Source organism: Papaver somniferum, chromosome 1 (assembly GCF_003573695.1).
Source record: "Papaver somniferum cultivar HN1 chromosome 1, ASM357369v1, whole genome shotgun sequence".
NCBI lineage: Eukaryota > Viridiplantae > Streptophyta > Magnoliopsida > Ranunculales > Papaveraceae > Papaver > Papaver somniferum.
The window spans coordinates 145057895-145068120 of NC_039358.1; the positions used below are offsets into that span (position 1 = coordinate 145057895).

The 10226-nt window shown below is 35.1% G+C and overlaps 1 long non-coding RNA gene across 1 annotated transcript; it reads right to left on the reverse strand.

Annotated features, from left to right (window-relative positions):
• Nucleotides 1–4618: 4618 nt before the first annotated feature.
• LOC113333278 lies at nucleotides 4619–5770 on the reverse strand. The gene is made up of 2 exons (XR_003351855.1): nucleotides 5697–5770; nucleotides 4619–5225 (listed from the first exon to the last, which is right to left on the reverse strand). It is a non-coding gene; the product is annotated as an uncharacterized LOC113333278 (long non-coding RNA).
• Nucleotides 5771–10226: the final 4456 nt, after the last annotated feature.

Consider the following 10226-nt stretch of genomic DNA (forward strand, 5'->3'; position numbering starts at 1 on the left):
TCTATTTCCGGAATTATAATTGTTTTATTACAATTAGAAGTAAAATACACAAACGTTAATTCATATTTACTTGATAGCAATCCTATTGTGTTTGGTTAAGTCCGAACCTATTATCAAGTAAACATACTTCGTTGTTGTATTGTCTCGATCTTGTATCCATAATCAATCACACAAGTTATCTTGTTGTCGTATTGTCTCGATCTGGTATCCATAGACGACCACATGAAGTGTGAACCGATTAGTTGTATTGTCTCGACTCAGTCCATAGACAATCGCTTTCCGAGAAAGGACTTATAGGTGGAAAAGTTTTAGATTGAGGTATATTTGGGCACCCTCGTCTTTTCAATTGGTATCAGAACAGGCAAACACGAAAAGATCTAACAATCTGTGTTTGGTGCGATCCAACCTATAAGAATTGAATCTATGTCTGATTCAGGTAACATTATGCAAGAATATGAATACTCAAAAGTTGAAGATGTTACCAATTCGTTGACCCATGATCCAGGGGTTACGAAGATCAAGTGTACATCTGAGTCATTCTCTGATGGAAAAGAAGATGTTGATAAAGAGTTGGTAAAACTCCTAAAGGCTATAAAATCTGTCTTCAAAAGTGCTAATATTAAAGACAGAGTCAAATCTTCTTAAGAATGAGATCAGAGATAAAGACATTCAACTGAATATTCTAGCCAAAGAGAATATGGATCTCACTGTCAAATTAGAAGCTCTTAAATCTCTTTCTCAAGATAAAGAGACACATCCTATGACTCTGACTAATGATTCTGTTATAATTTCTTCTGATGAAGAAATCAAAGGTCCTTGCTCGACTCTGAAAGATTGTGATAACAAAACTTGTTTGATCACATCCGAAAAAGATCATGATGATGGTAGCTTGCCTAAGTACATCAAGTCAGAAGAGGATGAGAAACCAGCTTCTATATCTACTGATGATCAGACGAAATATTTTCCAAATGAAACTTTGAACCGATTCCATGTTAATGATCTTAAGGAATACAACCTTCAGTTACTTGATAGGAAACTTATACTTCTTCAAAATACGGTGGTAAAAATATTGAAGGAAGTTTCTTGTCTTAGAAAACTGAATGATTATTCCTCAGTAGAAAGACGGATTATACCTCATCTCGATAAAGTCAACTAAAAAGAATCAGAAGTAAGAGTTGATAATCGCTTCTGGAAAAAGGTTCCTCCTCACCCATATCGAAATAATTCTTGTTTTGATGAAGAATGACTCCAGAAGAAATGAAAAAAGAGAATTTCTGCCAATGGAAACAATCATGAATTTCCGATAATTGTTCCAGACAATCATACTGATGTGCATCATAAAGAAATCGTTAGAATGAGATAATTTTATGAAAATCTCATTGATAGAATTAAGAGAGACTTATATATCTCTGAAAATTCTCACATCAGTACATCTTCTCCACATGATCATATCTTTAGAGTAAGAAAAGATCATTATCCTGGGAGAAAATATTCAGGGCAGAAATTCCCAAAGAGAAACATGAACTATGTTTCTGATACCCGTTGTAAGCTAGAAAAAGCTTACTCAGATACAACTTAGTTGTATCGAAATTGTGCACTCTCATCCTCTTTCGTGCTCTTAATTATGGATGAGAAAAGCACAATAAAACGAGAGCACATTTTTCGTTGTGTTTTATGGATGGCTGCGAATCCATGCATGTCTAAAAATTGTTCATGTTTAACATGATCTTCCAAAAATAGGTTTTATTTAGAATTTTCGAATTTTAATAAACCTTCCTGCATGAGAAGTTCGGACAAAGGAAACGGAATATATTCTTTTAATATTTTCGGAATCTCATGATATTTTCGGTCCAAGAGTTGTCTCTTCTTAAAGAGAAACTATCTCTTGCTTGTATTTTGAAACCCTGATCAATCCCTATTTAAATAACCGAGCATGCCTCCAATAACTCGCAGTGTCTCAAAGGATAATAAGGAAGAAGCTCAAAAGGTTAAGGATTGTCAAGGAATCAATACAAAAAGGAAGAAGAAAAACATATCAAAGATCATGTCTGATTATGATTCAGATAGTTCGAATGTATCTCAAGATGAGTTATGTCTGTTGGCTTACAACCTTCAAGATCCAACCGAAACTAAGTGGATTCGTTTTGATAGTATGATTCACTATATCCAAGGTTTTGAGAACTGAGAACCAATCTTATTATGACAGTTCAACATCAAGATTGGCTAAAAGAAAGAATTGTTCAAACAAGAAGTGTTCTTGCTGAACTCAGGTTTCTAATTGAAGAACTTGAAAAACAGGAAGTGGTTGCAGACAAGTCTCTTGAGACATGCTTCAAAAGTTTGAGTACTAATGAGATCTCAGTAAACAATAAAAGCACCACTAGAGATTATGATACATGTTGTAATTCTTAATCAAGAGAATAGACATCAGTTTTTGATTTCTTTCAATAGTTGTATAAGGTCTATCTTGATTAAAACTATCTCTTATGTATGAATAAAATTCTTAGTTTATAATTTTTCTTGTGATAGTTTTCAATTACATAGCCCGTGCTTGAATGCTTTATTTTATTGTTGTTTATGTTATGGGATGTTTGATTTCGGTTTTCATAACCTTGATATTCGATCTCATATTGTGTGAACCCTTATGGTTTGGGTGACTTTTTGGTTTAGCAGGATTAAGTTCAAGCCCATGTTGGTAGGCTTTATCAAAGGATCATAAGGGGTTCCGATTGAAACTAATATGTGAAAAAGTCACAATATGTTGAATCATTTGGTTTAGCATAAAAGCATATGTGTTTCGGGGTTTCAACTTTTGCATCGCATTAGTTAAAACCGGTTTTCAACCTTTCTCTGGTAAAGGTTGGTCCTTGTTGTGGTTCTTTTGTTTTGGCGAGAGGATGACAACACAACGGGGGAGAGTTCTGTGTGAACTTGCGTTTAATGATATATCTTAAGGGGAGAAGAGGATGCGGAACTTGAGGTAACGAATTTGTTAGTTAATCGTTATCCTGTTTAAGAAAAGCCTGATTTTGTTGCATATATTTATTGATTTTGCTTAACAAAATTTCGGTACAATTGATATTTATTCCATTATTTGTGTATAGATGTGTGTGTGATTCAATTGTTTCCGGTTAAGAAAAACCATTGCTATCTTGCTTTATTGTTTGGTATCAATTGTTTAGGCTTACAAAATTACGGTGCAATTGCGGTATTATAATGTCTATGTTTGTTTCAATTGCTTCCGGTTGAGGTAAATAATTATGCAAGTTGATTTATTTGGTTTGTATGAATTGTTTATGGCTTAAGAAAAAGGTTTCGGGACGAACTGTTTAGTCCAATTCTATTGTGATAAGAGAAACTAAGTTATTTGATCTTAGTTAGACTTATCAAAGTGGAGGTTTCGATTATTCAAGTCTAATCGAATGCCTTAACAAGAAATGCTAGTTAACTACCCTAGTACTTGTCTTGTTTAAAAGTAAAAGGTCTAAGTTTTTATTTTAATAATTAGAGACTGATGAGAAAAATAGAGTTAATTCTGATCTTTATTTTGGTCTTATCGAACAAGCGATTGTATTTGTGCAATCGGTTTAGCAAAAGATCTAAGGTGCTTAGTCAATTTTTTTGCTAAACTATTAGGGAAAATTGCTTAATTGTTTCCTTGGTAACAGATCAAAACAAAATTACTTTGTAGTTTCGATTTTGATATTGGTTATCTAAAATGGTATGTGGACCCTCGTGCTTAACTCTTATAGGTTGCAAGCCTTTTGATATTTGTAAGATCCTTTCGGTTTGTGTTTTATTTGCTCGTACCTTTGTCATTTTGTGTGACGGACCAGAGAATCTAGACTTCCAAGAAACCGGATTTCGGCCCACTTGGCGGAGCGAATTTCAGAATCATTATCAACACCGCTAGAATCAACAAGTAATTCACCAACACCATCAGCACCCAACTCTTAGTAATCAAACAAGACCCTACAGTATTTCAGTAAATGGAGAATAAAAAATCAAATCAACAACCAACAATTTCTACTTCACCATTATCACCAAACCGCATACAGTAATAATAATTGAGAGTTTCTTGAACTAGCCAGTTAGCACTGACAGTTTCAGCTAGTTAACAACATAATAATTAAGCTCATCTAGATATTTAGTTTATTATAAGTTAAACCAAGATTATATCAGTTTAAAACTAGAGCACATACATAAGATGGCATCTCAAGTAATTAAGTTAATTGGCTACCAAAACTAACCAGCAACGTGTATAAAATCCGACCATTACATTCAGGCTATAAAGTAAGGATTACGGATTTATGCATTCTGTATTAGTATAGGCATAACACACTATCTTGAAGTCCATTTCATTAACCAAAAGCAGGTATAGTCAAGTATCCTAACTAACAAGGCATGGAAATATTGGTCAATAGAAAATGAGTTGATTAACGAGCTCATTTCTTGTAATGTTAATCATGGGCTGATGGGTTACCCAGCAGTTACCAAAAATGTATCTACAGTTATACATGCGACATTAATCTGATTCTACAAGGATACAATCATAATCATGGGAAGCAACTCAAATCAAAGAGTGCGACAATTAGTGACCGAAATAGATAACATATAATTTCAAGGGAATTTAAATACCCATCTTCTAGATGATTAAATTAGCCAAAACTCATAAATAAATCAGCCTATAGTTGCTGAAGTAAATAAGGAACAAAATAAGAATGTATACTCTTTCTCTCTGAAATTTTGTCCAACAGCTTGTGGGTATCTTGCTGTTGTTGAAGAGATTCCTTGGTTGCTTGGTTTCTAACCTTTTCCTTACATCTCCATCACTTAAATTTCGAAAGGTAAAACAAACCCAACAATTCTAAGCATTAATGAACACTGAACCGTTCTCAATTTAAGTGATTCATCCCATTAAATTCAATGGAGACCTACACCTAAAATCGTCTCAGACTCTAACAAGTTCTTATCGATTTTGTTAAGTCATTCTTCGTTTCAAATCCATGTTCTCACCATACAAAACACCCACAAAACGCGTGGCAATGACTAATTTCTTCTGTATATATTCTTGTTGATTCTTCCAGCCCTAACTTGAGCAAAACTCACCCCAACTCCACTCATTCCCGCATGTATACGCAAACAACATACATGGGTCGATCTTCTAGTTTCCAACTCCACCCATTCCCGCATGTATACACAAACAACATACATGGGTCGATTTTCTAGTTTCAAATACGACAACACTTTGAAGGATTAGCACAAAAGAAGAAGTAAAATTTCAAAGAGCAACAATCGCCGGAGACACATAAGAGAGAGGGGAAGAAGATAAATCTCCATTCTCTCCACTCCTACTGGTTTTATTTTCGAAAATTTACAAAGGTGCCCTCAATGTCTCTAATGCTACACGTGGGAATCATGCATATTTGCTTATTTAGGCACCAAAGATTCAGATTAAGACAAACTCCCTATTTAGAAATGATTTGTTTCCATTATGGCACCCAAAACTGTTAATGACACACAAATAATAAATTTTTATTTTCTTATTTTAGGCACAACTAGTGTAGATTATGATTTTTAACTCTAATGGGTTTAGTGCAAACCAGAGAAAAAGGTCTGTATTGTTACACCATTAACCCCTTAAAATGAGCTTTGTCCTCAAAGTTCGAACAAAACTCAAGAGTGGGGAGGGTTACCTGAAGTCGCAATGTAATAAAACGTTGACGAGTCCCAAACTCACAGTCTCGAATGAACCGGAACAGCTCTGATACCAACTGTGACGGACCAGAGAACCTAGACTTACAAGGAACCGGATTTCGGCCCACTTGGCGAACTCCGACTTTCCGATACACCACTCGAGAAATCGGACCTGCAAACTACCCAAACTGCATCATAAACCAGCACACTTAGCATTTGTTCTCCAATTATGAGAGGCGACCAGTTGCCAAAAATGGAAGAAGGCCAGTTGCCAACTCCAAAAATTTACACGGCCAGTTGCCAAAATTAACACGGGCCAGTTGCCCAAAAATAACACGGGACAATTGTCCAAAAATAACATACGGCCAGTTGCCAAAATTAACACGAGCCAGTTGCCCAAAATAACTGGCGTCCAGTTGCCAAAATTAACACGGGCCAGTTGCCCAAAATAACAGACGGCCAGTTGCCAAAATTAACACGGGCCAGTTGCCCAAAATAACAGATGGCCAGTTGCCCAAAATAACAGATGGCCAGTTGCCCAAAATAACAGACGGCCAATTGCCAAAATTAACACGGGCCAATTGCCCAAATAACAGACGGCCAATTGCCAAAATTAACACGGGCCAGTTGCCCAAAATAACAGACGACCAGTTGCCAAAATTAAGGTAGTGCTGGTTACCAGGCATCATTGGCCAGTTGCCTATGATATATACTTGCCAAGACTGCAATCATCTCCGAATAGGTGATATGAACTGCCGAAGCAGCAACCAGCACTTTCAGATGATATGAACAATCTTGTAGATCTGTGCTGAACCGCATAGCGGCTGCCTACGTACCCTTTCCGTTGCTCGAAGGGATCAAGCACGACCGTAGTTCGTCATTTGGTCATTTTAGATAATATGAACTACCCCGAACAGTAGCAATTATCTCTAAAAATATCAAGTAAACTTATTTTAGTTGCAGTATACACAATGAGTTATGAGTAAGGCACTACTCTGAGTAAGTAAGGCAAAGATGCCCACTCCAATCACTAGTATGATATTATGTAGGAAAGAATACTTAAAAAAGGAAAGTTGAGAAATAATCCATACCAAATTAACAATTCAAATGAGATTTTTATATTACTTGCACACAAAACGAGCAATTCAAACCAAATATGCGTACACAACAAATAATAAGAAGACTTTTGTACATAATTTGCATATTGGCTAAAAGAAGTCGGGGAACTTGTGGCCTGATCTTGGAGTTCCTAAAGTAGGCAAGGTGGGTCTTAATATCGAGATATGAACTTACCAACACACAACTATTTTCCCCTGAAAAACTTATAGTCCCAATAAGCCACCACTATCACAACATGATTATGGCCCAACCTGACAATCAGACTTTATCATAGTTTTGCCAATGACAAATGCAAAAATGTAATTCCGCTGGGAAACCAAAATTATTAAACCTGCACTCCTTGAATTTCATCAATGACGTCAAGATTTTCACCAACAAGATAAATAAAATGAAATACAACGATGATATATGAGTCTGACCACCGTACGAGTAACTTCAGACTAAAACACCATTAGTTTCTTAGTTACATCGCAAATGTAGATCGGAACACCATGTCAGTCACTTAGCTACAGTTTATATCTATACATGTGAGTTCACTATAGCTACAACACATATCATTCAAAAGGAATCTTGAGGTATGGTAACAAATAAGAATAGTATAAATAGGCAATCCATCTAGACACTCTTGTGAGACAGTGAAAACAGCTCAAGGTATATTTGTAGTAGTCATAAGTCTGTATCCCATTCTCATCCCAGTGGCAATATTCAAAGTAAACATTTAGAAATTCCCAAAATAAAGGGAAGGCATACCATGGACTAACTTGCACATCAAGAGAATATTTCGCACAAATGTGGGAGTAAATACTTACAATAGCTAGCACCATACATTAGCATCACAGAAGAATCACAATGCTTGCAAATTCAACGGCATTAATATAAGCTTAACAAGTAACAAAGTCCAAAGCTTAAGCCTTCAACTGTTATGTAAATTTAGAAATGTGACGTCAATATTATGTTCAAGGCTACATGACCATATAAGTAAATTAGTAGACCAAATTTAGTTCAAGCTTCATAAGACACCTAAGATCATTAATCTCATACAATGAAAATTAATATATGGTGTTTTCTTTCTCAAACTTAATATTCTAAACCTTCGGATAGCTACAGACTAAAATAAGCTATGATGTTACTCAAATTTTACCCATATATAATTCATGCTACTAATTAGTTAGCAGTGGCAGTTGAAATAATGTACCTAAATTGGATCAGTGACGTCACTTGAAACAACACAGTGAGCTTAGCTACACATTACCATTATAAGCTCAATTATTTAGTTATCCTATACGACATCAGCTCACCAAAACAAGAATATTTCTAAATGGACATCATCCAATTCTTAACTCAATTTTCACACAGATTGCCAAACTGTAGTCAGACATCTATACGAGCACTATATAAGCACTACCAGTTTAAGCTCAATGTCCATACAAGCCAATTCAATAGATTCCAAACTGAATCCACAATTTATTACTACAAATTCATTCTCAAGCGCACAAAATGCCATAATATCATTGCAGACTACCGAACCACGGCATTACACGAGTATTATTTACATACGTATAAGAGGAACAAAATGATAATAATTAAGATGTCGATTTCGTGGAAACACTTGTATGTCGAACTATTATAGTCTAGAAGCTTATTTATTTCCTATCAATAATCATCAATAACATGTTCCTTTTCACAAAGAAAACTAAGAAATTAAATTGACATCAACATACCCTGGATAAGAGAGAATTAACAACTCTTCGGACTGCAATTAAATTAGATGGAGCGAATTTCAGAATCATTATCAACACCACTAGAATCAACAAGTAATTCACTAACAGCATCAGCACCCAACTCTTAGTAATCAAACAGGACCCTGCAGTATTTTAGTAAATGGAGAATAAGAAATCAAATCAACAACCAACAATTTCTACTTCACCATTATCACCAAACCGCATACAGTAATAATTGAGAGTTTCTTGAACTAGCTAGTTAGCACTGGCAGTTTCAGCTAGTTAACAACATAATAATTAAGCTCATCTAGATATTTAGTTTATTATAAGTTAAACCAAGATTATATCAGTTTAAAACTGGAGCACATACATAAGATGGCATCTCAAGTAATTAAGTTAATTGGCTACCAAAACTAACCAGCAACGTGTATAAAATCCGACCATTACATTCAGGCTATAAAGTAAGGATTAAGGATTTATACATTTTGTATTAGTACAGGCATAAGACATTATCTTGAAGTCCATTTCATTAACCAAAAGCACGTATAGTCAAGTATCCTAACTAACAGGGCATGGAAATATTGGTCAATAGAAAATGAGTTGATTAACGAGCTCATTTCTTGTAATGTCAATCATGGGCCGATGGGTTACCACAACGCCAGCGGTTACCAAAAATGTATCTACAGTTATACAGGCGACATTAATCTGATTCTACAAGAATACAATCATAATCATGGGAAGCAACTCAAATCTAAGAGTGCGACAATTAGTAACCGAAATAGATAACATATAATTTCAAGGGAATTTAAATACCCATCTTCTAGATGATTAAATTAGCCAAAACTCATAAATAAATCAGCCTATAGTTGCTGAAGTAAATAAGGAACAAAATAAGAATGTATACCTCTTTCTCTCTGAAATTTTGTCGAACAGCTTGTGGGTATCTTGCTGTTGTTGAAGAGATTCCTTGGTTGCTTGGTTTCTAACCTTTTCCTTACATCTCCATCACTTCAATTTCGAAAGATAAAACAAACCCAACAATTCTAAGCATTAATGAACACTGAACTGTTCTCAATTTAAGTGATTCATCCCATTAAATTCAATGGAGACCTACACCTAAATCTCAGAATCTAACAAATTCTTATCGATTTTGTTAAGTCTTTCTTCGTTTCAAATCCATGTTCTCACCATACAAAACACCCACAAAACGCATGGCAATGACTAATTTCTTCTGTATATATTCTGGTTGATTCTTCCAGCCCTAACTTGACCGAAACTCACTCCAACTCCACTCATTCCCGCATGTATACACAAACAACATACATGGGTCAATTTTCTAGTTTCAAATACGACAACACTTCGAAGGATTAGCACAAAAGAAGAAGTAAAATTTCAAAGAGCAACAATCGCCGGAGACACAGAAGAGAGGGGAAGAAGATAAATCTCCTCCTACTAGTTTTATTTTCGAAAATTTACAAAGTTGCCCTCAATGTCTCTAATGCTACACGTGGGAATCATGCAGCTTATTTAGGCACCAAAGATTCAGATTAAGACAATCTTCCTATTTAGAAATGATTTGTTTCCATTATGGCACCCAAAACTGTTAATGGCACACAAATAATAAATTTTTATTTTCTTATTTTAGGCACAACTAGTGTAGATTATGATTTTTAGCTCTAATGGATTTAG